We start from the raw sequence: 16,294 nt of genomic DNA, 5'->3' as shown, positions 1-16,294 counted from the left end.
TATAGGAACAGACCTGGCTGTCACTCTTGAATGTAAGGGAATAGTGCATTTGCAAAGGTCACATCCTGATAATGAGAACTGCGAGGACTTTTATATCAGCATTTCAGATTTACTGTCAATCAAGCAGAAATGAAATATTAGCACTTATATTTTCAGGACTGGAGAACTGTACTAGAATATATTTCTTGTTTCTCGGGTGCTGCACTGCATATTTTGTTGAAAATACCTTTATAATAGCAGACAATGATCTCAGGAGTGTTAGTATCAAGAATACACGTTGTCATCAGACCATTTTCAAAAAACACGACCAACACACGCCTACAAATTCATGGAACGTTGGTCACCAAGTTCTTCTTCTTATTTACATTGCAGTGTGCAAAGGAAAGTTCAGGAAAAAAACCTGTCTGGATTAATAATGTTCCTGCCATCTATTTGTAGCATCTAGCATTTATCTAACCCGGTGTCAAGTCAAAGTCTGTGATACACCCACCGTCCCACCGTATGCATGCAGTTCTTTAAAGCGCATATGTATAATGAGAAATAGAATTTCTAGTTTCTCCTCTTATTTAGCCCCTTAAGAGGAATAACAGGCACTATTATCTTTAATAATGAGATAGTGGTGACTTAAAACAGATGGTCTGTCCAACATTTAGTCCAGTATAGCATATGTCAACAACTACTGTCCAGACTGCAATGGAGTTTATTGTGGATACTCAGGATTCCTAAGGGATGAATCCTAACATTTATGTAAGCTGAGCCCTCGGCCTTTGCTGCCATTTCAATCATCAGGCCATTTCTACTGGCATGTCAGTATCATCCCTCCATCACTTTCCTACACCCACTCATCCCAACATCCGAAAGCACATTCTGCCACAGAATTGATCAAATGATTAGGTAATTTCTTCAGATTTTCATGGTATTTACCAGGTACATTCGGGCTCCTGAACCCTTTTCATTTTAATGATAATGTGTTCTTGCCTCCAGTAGTGCCACAAACTTAACATTTTCAACCTACAACTGATACCGCTTTATAGCTTCAACGTTTTGCTCTTACTCTGTGTAATCAGTATTACAGCCTCTAGGGGGCGTTAATTGGTCTTTATACTGTTATTCTGTCTTTCTTTTCTTAATAAAAGTCCCTTCGAGACTGGAACAGGAACCTGTTGGTCATTAATTGAGGGGCAAAAAGGCATTTTATGTCTTTTGTGCTCATGTGTTGCTTCTCTATCAGGCAAAAACTGAAATGTAGCTGCCGACTGTTGACTGCTGTATTCTTGAAGACGAATGCTTACTGATGCAGAGGAAACAGCTTTGAACAAAAACATGGACACATGCACACAGATGCAAATTTTTCTCCACTGCTTTCACAGGTATTCAGACACACACACACACTCAGATGAACACACACACACACATATACCCAGGTGGACTGGAGTGTGAAGCAGAAGAAGCGGAGTGTGAGCATCCATCAACTCTCCCTACCCCGTCGCTGAGCTTCAAAGGGGAGCCCGATCTGCAGGACGTGAGGAGAAAGAGAAGCATCGCACGGCATTATCCTCCACAGCTGTGTGCTGCAGCCGGGGAGGCAGCAGACATTGGTCGGTTTGACGTGATCTCACACTATGACACATTACACTAAATCTAATAGGTGTCTGTCTCCCAAGCTGACTGGAAACAATGATTTCTAAGTCTGTTTTGAGATTTTGTGTCAGAGATTGCATCATTCATGGCTTTATTCTTCTGAGTTTACTATATTAATTAGGGTAATACATATTTAATCCAGGCACTGAAACATAAAACATATTCTGTTCATCAAAGTAAAGGTGGATGGTGAGTTCACTTTGTACTGTGTGATCTGTGGGGGGGGGGGGGGGGTTAAACAGGGGCCAAGTAACGAGACGCAGGAGCAGAATTTCTCAAAGTTTCTGAAGCATAAACATTCGGCTCTTTCCTAATTGTGCGGGTGGAACAGGCTGCACTCTGTTGTCTCAAGCTTCTGCAGCATGAATGCTAATTACTGATTGAGAGGCAGACTCGGACGAAGCCTCGGGAAATATCTGAAACTTTAAATTAATGTTTTGTTATATAAAGTCATTAAGTGGATGCTTTTTATCTGATACGCCGTATTTAGAGTCGTACTTCCCCATCAACCAATCAACCTTTAAAGCTTGAGGGCTTGTGGAGGATTTAATTCTAATCTAAAAAAATCTAATTTAATTGAGTCCTATTTTCAAAATTAAGTGCATGGTGTTAATATAAGTTGTCTGTGATTTAAAGCACAGTAACTCCACCATTTATTACTGCAATATTTTACACCAAGTTTAGTTTTTGGATCAGTCACAATCAGAGGATTTGCTCTCATCAGCAAAGTAAATCCTTGTGGAGGTTTTGTACTTTGGAGGACTTTCATTCCATCAACAAACAGCAAACTGTGTTGCTGCTGTTGACCTCTGGCTCACAAGGGCAGAAGCCGACCTACAGCATATCTAAACTAGACAATTCCGGCGCTGCCGAAATTTTGACAGTGGCACGAGGGGGCTGCTGGTGTTATCTATAACACTGTTTCTCAAGCCTGGTCCTGGAGTACCACTGCCCTGCATGTTTTAGATGTATCCCTGCTCCAGCACACCTGATTCAAATGAATGGCTCGTTATCAGGCCTCAGCAGAGCCCAGTAACGAGCTGAGCATTTGAATCAGGTGTGTTGGAGCACACCTTACATGGAGCATGGAGTATTGGAGCAGCAGAGCAGGGCAGCTGGTGCAAAATCCCTCTTTATTTAAATTTGGTGGGGGCTAACCCTTTAAAATTGAAATCAGAGGCGAGAAGAGACGTTTGTCTAGAAAAGGATCCAAAAATTATGTGTCTCCTATTCACCGTTTGGAGTTTATGGCAATTAAAAAAAAACAAAATTCAGGCGATTTCTCACTGCCTCTCGCACTCTAGCTGATGACATCACCCACTCTAGGGGCAGAAATTCTGAGCATTTTTTGAGAAACTTCAGATCTTCAGATGATCAGGGATCGAAAACTGTAAGAGATACCAAAAAGTGAGCCGTGGTTCATTTTGAGCAGACAAAATTATCTACGTTTTAAAGTTTGAATGAAGTCTCGAGGAGAAAGTATGGCAAGGCAGCGGAAACTTGAAAAAGGCTGAAATTTGAGGAAATTTCCCATTCATTTCTTATGGGAATTTTTTCGCAGTTTTTTGCGAATAACTTTGCGAATTATTAACAAATCCTGTCAAAAGTACAGAGCACACCATTCCCAATCGAGCCGCACGTTTTGATATATAGTTTGCGGGGGTTTTCTCAAAGCTGCGGGACTAGTTACACTCAAGCTCGAGCATTGCCTCGTGCCACTAACAAGGAGAAATTCTCATAGAAATGTTACACAGCCATCAGATGGTGTGACCGCTCACGTCCCCTGTAAACGCTATCATGCCACCTCGAAAACTCTCCCCATAATGTTAAAACATCTTTAGAAATATATGATTTATATCACATGCACTGATGTGGCAAACCTGTTCATCATGTGCTCTGTATACGCCTCTGTCTTTGGAGCCCGTCTCTCAATCGATGTTGTTCTGTGCTGCTCTTCACAGAAATCTGCAGTCAGTCAGATAGTGTGGTTCGTATTTTTCTTCATTTTTTGTTGTTGTTGTTTCTGATGATGAAGTCTGAATTCCTGCAAATGGCAAAAATGTTTTGTCTGCCCAACAATGGCTATTATATGCTCGCCTACCTCTGCAGATTTTCTTCTATTTATTTCAAAGCAAACTGGGAAAGAAAGAAACCCTCAGTACAACAGATAAGAGCGAATGTTCAGCACAGCAGAAATGCATAACAAATTGGATATATGTTTAATTACTGCTATATAACAGACATTTATCGATGTGAAACTGTTGCAGAATATTATTTTTAGACACACAGTGAATCAATTCCTCAACCTTTTTCCTTTGCACCGAACCATACACTGAATGCCTTCAGCCTGGCGTTGAAAATGCAGAGTGCTGGATGCACAAGCTGTTGCTCCAAGCGACTCTCTACATTCCTTTCAGTCAATACTTATTCTGAAAATCATTATCAATCCCATTTCCTTGATTTACATCCGAGAAGAGGCGTAAGAAAAAAAAATATCCTCGGGCTTCTTCTGGTGAAAGGAGAGATTATGTAACACTAAATGTCTTTTGTGGCCGAGGAGAATGGAAGGAACAGATGATGTCAGAGAGCAGAGGTGTTTCCAAACCTCCATTCAGTGGAGTAAAAAGCTTATACAACACTAAAACCTACACAGACCAACACCAAAGAGCTGATAAGACTCATAGGTGAATCCAGCACAGCAAGGTGCCAGTGCTGGTTTTTCCTGCAGAGTGTCCACAGTTAATCAGACACGAGAATCACATGTAGTCCTCCCTGTCTGTTGAAAAAAATAATGCCAATAATAATGTATTGCTAACAGTTTTCTTTCCTTATTAAAACAAGCTAACATGTGCTGACGTGTAGCAGGCACACCATGTTCACCATCTTCGGTTAGCGTGTTAGCATGCCAACATCTGCTGATTTCACAGTAAACACAAAGCAGAGCTGAACTTTTGTAGGTATTTAAATTACTGGACAAATTAACATTTTGCTGCTGTGATGGCACAAGAGGGAAAGAGAAATGATTCATTTTCATCCAGTAGTTCTGAAAACATTTCTTGCAAAACAAGGATCACCAAAGTCAGCAGGATTCAGCCTCTGGCGACCATGGCAACCAAATTTCATGTTAATCCATCTGGTAGCGACTGAGATATTTCAGTGTGGACCAAAGTTCTGGACTGAAAGAGCAGCCGAGTTTGCCATATTAACACTTTGCAACAGCCTGATAGTTTTGGTCTCTATAGCTAATTTTCCTGTTTTTACATAACTGACTTATTTAGATTATATTAAGGTTTAAAGTCATGCATCATTATGGGCATGCTACCTGTGAGTGACAGCTAGCCACTAGATTTCAGCAACCAGGCTGCCTCAGCTCCACCCACGCTCCACCTCCCTGCCAATTTTTGGATTAGCTGTTGTTTGGTCTGTCAGGAAGGGATGGCGACGGTTGGAGCCATTGTCACCGAGCTTCACAACGGCTCTTCAGGAACCTGTGGGTGATGGCATGGAGACTACGTCCATGTTTTATCCAGTCTGTTCTCAGGGTGTCAGGGGAGGAATCTTGCATGCACAGGGTGTGGGTGCAGGCTCAGGCCGGGTTCAGGTCTTCGCCACGGCTCGGCAGCTCACACATACACAGGGATGTAGGCTCCAGCACTACATACACTCCCTCTATCCTCTGTCCCCTCATTTGAACCCACTCTGTTTAGTCAGTGTAACATGGCATCATATCATTACATTTAGTTATTAAAATCAGGAGGATCTTTAATATATTTTCTATTTTATTGCATTCTCATTGCCTTTTCATTCTTATTTCCTTCTATCTGTCTTTCGATCTTTCCTTCATGAACTGACATCTCTATTCTTCGCTGCTGCAGTGAGCCTCTTCTCCCTCAGGGATCAATAAAGTTTATTCTATCTTATCTTGTTTTTCCAGGGAAAGTCGACTGAGCATGAATTGTCTCTATCGTTAACGTGACCAGACTCAGTCACAGTTAAATGAGTTCAGTCTGTGGAACAGTGACTGAGCAGCTGCACTGAAGCTGTTTAACGTTTGGTTTGACAGACGAGTTCCTGAATGAGGTTCGTGTTTCTCAGCCAAGTTTTAATTTTCTTATTTCAAGTTTTTGATTCAAATTAACTTTAGTTGTTTACAGCGTTTCTCTGCAGGGCAGCTGGTCGCTGTCTATGTGATGTGGCTGCAGCTATAAGAAGAAAACAAGTTGCAATAAACTGTAGTTTTCCTTTATGCTAGATTTTAATTATTTTTATTCTAATTATGTTTTTGAGGAGGTGCACTTTAGCTATAATGTAGTGTAACCCTGTTGAAATCCTTGACATTTAATAAGTATTTTCTTTGAACATAAAGGATAAATATTGGTTTGACAGTGAATCTGATTCTTTTGTGCCTGAATTGTGTCGGAATACCGAGAGAACAAGGACATTAAGTGTTTGTTTGTTACATTTAAGTGAAAGTTAAGAATTGATTATTGATTTTTTTAAACAGAGTCTGGTGTAATATTTCTTATCATTTCTTGAGTTAAAGGTGTATTTAGTAATCTTTTTGCCTGTGGGTTTTCATCACTATTATTCTTATTTAGGTTATTGATATAAGATTAAAGAAACACAGGACAATCAAACAATTAATAGTAATCAGGGGAGGGTCCCACATAATATTTCAGGGAGTTTATTGCCAGTTGCAATAGGTTTATTTACGAACTCAGGGCCCCTCTCTGCTGTATTCGGGAGAAGTGGGCTACAGTAGCTTATGGTATAGCTACAGCATTTACTTGCTGCATAACCTCCTGATGCAAGTCGTTTTGTGCACAATCAAATAAAGTTTAACAGTTACAGATGTTGACAAAGTAGTCCCTGCTTTTATTTGCTCTCACTTGCACAATTATAATTCTCTTTGCTCAGGCCTCAGCCACATGTCAAGTGCTCACCTCCAGCCAAAATCCTCCCACTCGGCTTTTTTTAGAAACTTTAGGAAATTAGATCCCACTACTTGGATTCTTGCATTTCATCAGCTGCGTGTGAGTTTAAGAACTGATTTTAAGATTTGGCTTGTAGCTTTTAAGGGTTTTCAGGGTCAGGCTCTTGGTCTTATTGCTGATGAAGTACTAATGAAGTACAAATCCAGCTTTACACAGCACTGCCCTTTTGCTGCTTTTTCTTCCAAATATACATTTTGGCTGCAGGGGAAACAGTTATTCACAAGAAGTAGAACAGATGTTTGAAATGGCACCATGAATGTAAGGTAAAATAAGCTGCGAGAATATTAAATAGCCACTCACTACCGCGTGCTTAGTTCTAGGATGGATTTTTAAACTGAGCGATGAACTTCAATTACTGCTCCTTTTCCTTTCTCCCCAAATACTTATGCAGTATTTCAGAGTACAGCTCCTAAAAATCTCCTGAAATCCTGTCAGTGTTGATAATTTGGGAACAGATGTGGGTTTTAAACTTGATCAGAGTCCTCCCAGTGCAGCTCAGTCTTGCTGTGGTATTGTATTTGTTGTCTGAGACCTGATACTCTGGGAGACTCTGCAAAAGACAAATGTAGGATGTCACAGCCTGGTCTACTGGTGGTTAAGTGTTTCTGCACTCACAGTATATGCTGCATATTAGATTCCAGTCATTCAGTATTATAAGTCATTGAAAGAGAGACGTTTTTCTGCCGCCTTCTCAACAACCCAAACAATATACAGACAGGGAATTCATATGCATTTTATCTTGCTGCTAAATTATTCAAAATGTAATTAATCAAGATGAAAATGCTGAGCCAGTCACACTTCCCGACAGATCATGAAGGGTTTAATAAACTTTTAGGCTAGCCTCTAAATCAGAAGAATGACGCATGGTTTGGGATATGTAGTTCATCTGTAGACTGCGATCCATTCTTTAATTTGACTTTCACAGTGAAATTGTGCAAGAAACTGCGATGGCACACATAGTGCACACACGCACGCACACATGCACGCGCACACACACACACACACACATACTTTCACATGCACTTTCAAAACCCTAAACTTTCCACCTTTATTAGTGCAAATGAGATCAAGCCCTGAGGCTCTCTGCTGGGCTTCGATCTGACCTCCACAGTATGACATTTCCCCAAACACTCAGAAGAGTATTTCTCATTAACATCAGTGACATTTAGACTTTTTGGGGTTAGCTTCTCTTTAATGGCACAGGCTGTATCAATAATTTATAAGTGGAGATGAGATTTGCATCTAGGGCCAGATTCAGATAAATGAACTCGGTCCTGAACTCAGGCTGTAGCAGCATGTGAACCTGAAGTCAGACGGACCTCTTTTTAACTAATAATGAAGAGTTTACTTTAAGTTTTGGCTCATTTATGTTTTTATCTCTGAAACTGTCTTATTCACAGAGAAGTTTTACATCATTTATTGGTTAAACTGTCTTTTCTGGCACTTTTATTTGTCACATGCAAATTTGCAACAGCTGTTGTTTTGCATCTGATTCCAAATTAGTTAAACTCAGAGTCTGTCTGACTTTCTTCATCAATCGCTGTTCCTTTCAGGTAGGCAGCTGTGATCTATCTGGCAAAGCAAACAGAGGATGATTCGACGTTCGGGGGAGGGCGCCTGTTTGCTTTCTTTCTGTGAGTTAGATGAAAAGATCAGTTCTCTCTTGTGTGTGCATTAAGTGCGTACAGTAGCTGATGCTGGGACTTCATTAGCGTAACTTAGCATAATGATTGGAAGCAGGGGCTAGCCTTGCTCTCTCTTGTTGAAAAGGTCCCCACCTTAAACCACAAGCTCTCATTTATATTTCTGTTTGTGTTCAGATTAAACAAATAAGAGACTGTGTAAAGTAGTAAGCTTTAGATGTGCTCATATACATTATTCATCTATTAAACTTTTTTGACTTGAGTGGCCTGACAGCTAAAACACTGGGCTGAAACTCAGATAATTCTCTGTAGGTTCATCATGACCAGTGCCTCCTTTCAGATTGTGTCTTTGGATTTGTTGTAACTATCAATTAAACCAGTTTTGAATTTGTTGAAAGATGGATCACTAAAACTTAAAATTCTGCAGTGCACCTCTCCAAATGGAAACTGTCTAAGATGCTTCATTAGTAGACCTGGCATGCATCTGTGTGGGCTGCTAATGGCAGCCCTATTAGCACACATGGGGCTTTTTTTTTTTTGCCCTGATACTATTAATTAGTGGACTGAAATCTTTCAAACCATGTCTGAAGTTCAAGCCCCAACTCTAAAGCTGTTACCTTTACCAGTATAACAACTTAAACCTAAAGAGATTCACATTTGATCACACTCCTGGTGCACACAGCTTCAATAGACCACACCATAGCACTCAGAGGGTGAAATATAGCATTCACGGGAAAAATAAACCACTCCATTAGATAACACTCTATCAGAGCCAGAAAAGGCATAAACAAAAGCTGCAGACATCGGTGGCAAATAGCCTCCTTTAGCTTTAGCAGATCTTATCTGAAAGGATGAGATCTCATCTTCTCGCGTCTTTAATCGATGATCAAACTCATTTTCCTGAAGTCTGGCTCTCAGCAAAAACATGACAAACACAATCAGAGCGGGAATTCCAGGGCATGATATTAAAGGTCATCTCATTTTGCTCTGATTAACTCACTCCCTTGTCTTTTATACTCTCGCTAGGCAATAAATCTTTTCGTCCTGCTTTCCTGCGAGCACTCTCTCATACACTCACACGTACAGTTTTAATCAATCTTCCGTCTTGTGAGTGTAATGGTCGGATGTGTCTGAATTGCTTTCCCCCCTTTGGAAAATGTTACAGCGATAGGATATCACCTTTCTCATTCCCCAAAGTGAAACTGAATTAGTTTAAGTCCAAATACTGAGCATTGGTATAGAGGGAATCCCTCTCATAGCTCCAGTGCAATCAGTCCTGGCTGTATGTTCGCTGCCTCCACTCCATTACGCTTGATGATAGACTCCTAATATCCATCTTGCTGAAAGGCTGCTCACAATGAAAGCATGCATTTGACTGTGCAATTTATATCGAGGAGTCAATGAGACTCAAAGTAGTCCCTCGGACAAAAATCAATATCATTTTGAGGGCTGTGCTTTAGTTTGTGGTGTGCTGCATTTGACAGTGTTCATCTTCAGGGCTGGCCAAGAAAAGCTTTAGATGCAATTCACAATTTATGTGCATCATTACACGTTTTTAACATCTTAAAATCCCAGTCTGATTCCATGCCAGCATTATATGTACAACAGCCTGAATGGTGTGACTGCAGACTATAAGACTGCACTCAAACATCAACTGAATTACTACATCCGCAGCTTAAACAACTGACTGTAAAGATAAATTAATAAAACATACAAGAAGAGCACAACACTAAGCAATCCTCTAACTTGCTGGTTTTTATATTTCCCATCACTTGTTATTTTAGTCTGTATGAATTCTGCAGACCCTGTAGACGTGTCTATGATTTGGAATCTCGTCTTTATCACTGTTTAATAGTTATGGTTAAAATATGCTAACTGAACATATCAATAATTACATATATGCAACCATATATTTCTGAATATACGAATTATTGCCACCTCTGTCAAAATGTTTTCTCCATATATTCCCTTTTACTTTCTGTCTGACATGTATTTCAATATATCTGTGTCTTTTTATATCTTTGCAATAAATGGTGATTCTCCAGAGAGGGTGTGAGATCAAGCCTCCCAGCATGCTCTGGGGCAACAGAAGGACTGAAAGAAACACTGTTTTCTAGAAATGATGTTTATGCACCACACATTTACTAAAGCAAATATGTTTTAAAAGAGGCATTATACCACTCAGATTGCTTTTTTAAATATCATCTTAATGACGTCATTTTGCTTAATGAATTTATTCCACAGTACTGCAATGCAGTATCCTGTCTGCCTCTTTAAAGTCTGCTTTCTAATACAGGCGAAAATGCAAACAAATAATCCTAAAATACAAAAATTTGTACATGAATATCTCATCTAGGGAACAGGATTACATGTTGTTGCTTGTGTTCCTTCATGTCACTGCGGTTATTGTGTTTCATATTGTTTCCTGTGCTATCATTGTACAAAGGGAAGTGAACACATTTGACTCAAGTACAAATGGCACCATCATCCCCAGTGTGAGTGGATGGAGAGAGTTTTTTCCTGGGGTGGTAAACACTGATGGTAAGCCTGTGTCTGGCAATACAATTATGTCTAGCCCACCACTACATTGCATTATTTTTTCATTGCATCTGTCACAACCGATGTGCAAGCGGGGTAACAGGAATGCAGAGAAAGGACCCAAATGCAGACCGCAGAGGCGAACCTGGTGCAGCTGAGTGATTTGATTATATAAGTGGAGACACACAAGCTTGTGGAGTCAGTCAGGCAGGCAAGGGTCAAAACCAGAAAGCAGTTCAGCACCAGCACATAAATCCAATAAGGAGCAGGCAGTAATCTAAAGTCCAATAAACAGGCAAAAAGGTCAAATAACACAAGTCAGGCAGGCAGAAACAGGTTAAACATGCTGGTGTTAGATTAACAGAAAAAGCAGAATACAAGCTGCAGAGCCACAACATGAAGCACTGGTTTCGCAATCTGCCAAGCAGCAATGCAAGTAGACCAGTATGTACAGTGAGGCTGATGATGGAATGAGATGCAGGTGAGGAAGGTGTGCAGGGAAGTCCAGGTAACTGCAGGGCAGGTGAGGGAGGTGATGGAGAAAGGAGAGAAAGTCAGAGAGCTGCTGGGTTTAAACATTTAAACATGTTCTGTTAAAGCAGATAGAGATTACTGTCATAACCTTTTCACAAATATGTGTTCAAACCAAGGCTGAACAGTCGACTTTGTACGTTTTTAGGTTGAAAAACTTAAATTTTAAACCTTATACAACATTCTAGCCCTTGGTAAGACCCAATGACACAGATTTCAGAGGGCGTTCATCCATCTTCAGCCACTCGTAATTGGAGTGTTTTTCCATGATGCCATTAGAGCCTCCTTTACTAGCGTGTGTGTAGGTGTGTGTGTGTGCATTAAGTCTTCCATCTCTTCCTGGTGTGGGTAAACAGCCGGAGACAACAGTGTTGTTCCTCAGCCATCAGCTCCCTCCCTGAGGCGGGTCCTTCCCCGAGGATCGCCACTCAGCCTCGGCTTCCTCTGGCTTCCCCGCGCCCTGTGTCCTCTCATCCTGTATGACAATGAAATAATGGCTGTTGAATGCTGGCTGATAGCATAATCACACGTTGCCTTGGGATGTTGCACACGCGGCTGGTCTCTGGCGGCCAGGTTAGAGCAGCAGATAAGTGAATGTGTCCCTCTCAAAGCGTTCGCCGGGATGCAGATTGTGCTCGCTGTTGAAGTGCCACTTTATCTTGCGGCGGGGTGAGGAGTCGTGCCATGAAATTCACTCGGCTTTTACTGAGATTTGACAAAGTTTTGTTTTCATGGCGATTTAAAACACTGATCTTACGCTGCGATTGTGCGATTTCACAGTGAAAAATGAGTCTGACGGGAGTCACAAGTTCACAGCTGTCGTGTAGGGAAACTTTTGCTGTATGTGCTGATTCGCCCACAGAGGATTAAAAGTGTCATCTCAGTATCTGCTTTCAGAGATACAAGGCATAAAGGATTTCACAGAGAAATGTGGTTCCATTCAGACTCCATTAGCCTCAAGGCCAAACAAACGCTGCACTTGCTTGGGGCCAGTGCTCTACTGTCAGGTGCTCACTGTGGTCGAGCGTCTTTTTTTCAACCCTGTTGTTTTTTGCTTCATACTAATATAATTTCAAAAGGTAAAAAAATATATATTAGAGCTTATCTAGCCAAATTAAAATCACAGCAAAGCAAAGCAAGCAGAGCAACCCTGGTCCTAAAAGAATTATATATTTGTACATGGTTTTGCCAAATATATTTAAAAAATAGGTGATACATAATGAAAAAAAAGGCCACAATCTTTCTTTAAACTTAAGAGCTTTGAATTGTCTGAACATAAATCCTGCTTTACTTGCACTACAGCAGATACTGTCAGGAAAACAAGTGAAATACACTGAGATTAAACGTGTGCAGATGCTTATGAACATGTTGTGACTTTCCAGATATGTTCATTAATATGTTTCAGGATAGAAAAAAGAAATATATTTTAGGTGCAAATTGGCTGCAGATTAGTTGCATATTAACAGAATGTTTACATGGTAGAGTTGCTGTGGAGTTACATGTCCTTTGGCTAAAATGCCGCCTTTGTGCCTCTAATTTCGTTGTATAAATTAAACTTTACAGCTGTGTCTCTCTCATCCCTGATCGGCCAGCATTCGCACCAGAATGCACACACACAACACACACTGCTGCAGGTGGTTTCATGCTGCACCGATAGGTGACAGGTGGTGATAATGCAGATAAATGCAGCAATGCAACAACAAACAGGAAAGAGACAACTAAATGAGCACAAACTGAAAGTTCACAGTTCACAGTTAATCTTTATGTCATGTTTTTAATCACAAGAAAGAATAAATTCACTCTTTCTCAATTGATACTCAGTTTTTAAAGATTTTTTATTTTTTTTTATTTTATTTACTTTACTCATCCCAAGCTGGGAAATTATTCTCTGCTTTTAACCCATCACTGATTCAGTGAAACACACACATGCACCATGCAGTGAGACACACAGGCGCAGTGGGCTGCATTCAAGCACCTGGGGAGCATATTGGGGGGGTTAAGTTCACACGGCCCTTCTCCAACCTCTTGGCCACGGCTGTTATCTGGGAGCATTAAATCTCTATCTGTATGAAAAATATTCATGCTCTCCTTTTATTAAAAGCAGCAGTTTAGATTAGATCAGAATAGAAAAGATTTTCATTGTGGGTTTCAGTGCCTTGATAAATCACATGGGGCTAACCTCGGTTCTTTATTTTCTGCCTCCTCCTCTCCTGTGAAGGACGACTCAATTCCTAAAATGCATGTTGAGGAGAGAGGAGAGAGGAAGCTTGGTGGAGGAGCTATGAGTGAGGATGCACAGGTGTGCCCTTTGTGGACGTCTTTTTGACATATAAAAGAGGTGTGACACACAGCTGGAGTGTGCAAACCATGGCGGGAGCAGGACTCTCTCTGAGTCTCAGTGTTGCTTTTGTGTTCATAGGTTGTGATCAGATGCATGATGCTCTGCCCAGCACTGTTCTAACCACATTCCTTAACAACAGTTCACCTTGATATTACTTAGGCTTCACCCATTCAACAGCTATAATCATGACATGATGTTTACAGCTGCGAACGTCCAGAACATTCTCTGCCAGTCAGCATTAATTTGCTGTGTTTCATCTTGTCATACGTTAATCAGTTGCCCATTACATAGTCTGTAAATGTCATTTCAAACAGTATAGTCCTGTGACGACAGTTGTTATTTGGCCTTTGGGCTACATTTGAGATCAGTTTTACTTTGTCACTTCATGCAGGGACTGACGATGAAACGCTAACCCTTAACTGAGGGCTGAAAAGAAAAGAGAGAGAAAATATTGACCTATAAATATCCATAAACATACATACTTATGTGTGTTTGTGTGTATATAATATATATCACTCGAACATATATCTGACATATGTCACTTTTTTTTTGTCTAGTACTTTTCATACAAATTACACATGAAGGCTATGTGTGTGTGTGCTAACTGAAAACAATTAAAAATGCATGACACCTGTTAATTCCTGTCATATTCAGCCACATTGTGAACTGACTTAAAAGTAAATATATTAGTTGTCGTGACAAACAGCGGTAGGCTGTAACAAAACGAAGGACAGATGAAGCTGTGCCACACGTCGTATTTAAAGATGCCTCGACTCCTCCCTCCTCGCGTCTCCCCCACTCGCATCTCAAGTGGGAGGGACTGAGACGAGAGGAGAGGAGTCAAGGAAAGGAACTGAGGATGCAATAACTGAGAAATGAGAAGACTTTCAGTGAGAGACAAAGACTCAAGACGCTTCAGTTGTCTCTACAGAGACTTATGAGAGACTTTCATGTTGAAGCTACAGCCTAGCTGAAGTGAAGCTCTGTGTCTCCAAGCAACTGCCTCCCGCTGAGGGGAGCTGACCATGAGCAGTAGTAAGAAATCAAGTCACTTGTCCAAAAGTAATAAGGCCACAGATGAATTAAACATGAATGTGTCTCTTTTGCTGGCAGTCCACAGAGAGACACTCTTCCTTCTGTCAATGAGACAGTTATCACAGCACCACTGTTGTAAAGAGGCTGCTGAGATTGTGATGCTTTGATAATGTCACAAGAATCATTTTCAACCTCCAATCAGGGAACTCAATCTCATTATCTACTAGATGCGTTTTTGTGTTTCTACTTTTCAGTGGATGTTCTCTGCTGCTCACAAGTTTGGAATCTGCTGCCACGAAAGTTGGATTCAGTGCAGTCTGAGAGGATTAGTCCGTGTTCCTGAATGGTCTTTCATGCTTTCAGGTCGAGAGAGTCGTCTTCACAAATAGATGTTATTTTGTATGAAAGGTTTGGAAAAGTGGTTGTAACTGTTCTCTCCTGCCATGCAACACTGTGGGGATAACTGGCTTTTTTAATCTTTTCATTATTCTTCTTTCTCCAAACCTATTTCAAGTGTAAATAATACTTTGGTGTGTTTTTATCTATGTTAAAAAAGCCGTTACTAGAGGAGGCGATTCCAGACTTTGGAACGGGAATAGCAGCTGTATCAAGATATTTTCCTGTCAGTCATGGTTGAACAGCCACTTTTGTGTGTTATGTGCACCCGGAAAGAAGAGAGAGTGTCTTTAATCCCAGTTTTTCTTCTGTTTAGTCCACAAATCACTTCCTGACAGATGCAGGATTTTCCTGGAAAGAGCCACTGCACATCGGGGTCTTGCCCCGGTCCTCATCCTCATTCACCTTGTTTCTGAGGAGTCTGAAAGGACTTGAGGCTGTCCCACTTGCAAACCAGCCAAGTGCCCGGGGGCTCTCCCTCATTTAAACACACATCCTGCAGGTTTGCAATGCTGACTTTGCTTGAAGGGAAAATCACAGCTCATCGTGTTGCCCAGTGTGTGTGTGTGTGTGTGTGTTTTCAGCTTATTTGACAGAACATCACTATTTGCCTCACAAATGGGGCCAGAAAAGGGAGTGAACAACAAGCACTCAGACATAAATCAAACATGAACCATGAGGCTCACTTTACTCGCCCCCGCTTCTGTTAACAAGGCTTTGTCCTGCTCCTCGTACGATCGTTCGGAGCTGCCACGCCTTCGTAAATCACTAAAACACACCAAACACGCAGGTGATAATGATAAAAATGGCCGAGGGTTTAGCGATTAGAGCACAGGGTGAAACACTGGTTAGGCCAGAGTGCTCCGAGCAGCAAATGTAAAAGCTTTTATTGGCTGGATATGAATAAGTCATGTATTGCTTTATCACAATGGTCTTGAATCCCGGTCCTCAGGATTCAGAGCCCTGCTGGTTTTAATTCTGACCGTATAATCAAACCGATGAGCATCTGGCTGTGGCTGCTATGTTCAGTCCTTCACAAATGAAAAGAAGAAGAAAAATGTAAAAATCACATCACAAAGAGGACTTTATGACTCATTTTTTTTCCTAGTCGCTAGTTCAATATTTCTTCTGATATGGAACATTTGTCTCCACCTTGATAAAATCAGTGGATTGAA

Source organism: Chelmon rostratus, chromosome 9 (assembly GCF_017976325.1).
Source record: "Chelmon rostratus isolate fCheRos1 chromosome 9, fCheRos1.pri, whole genome shotgun sequence".
In the NCBI taxonomy this organism is placed as follows: Eukaryota; Metazoa; Chordata; class Actinopteri; order Chaetodontiformes; family Chaetodontidae; genus Chelmon; species Chelmon rostratus.
The sequence above is the reverse complement of the archived record's forward strand: the minus strand, read 5'-3'. Positions refer to the sequence as shown.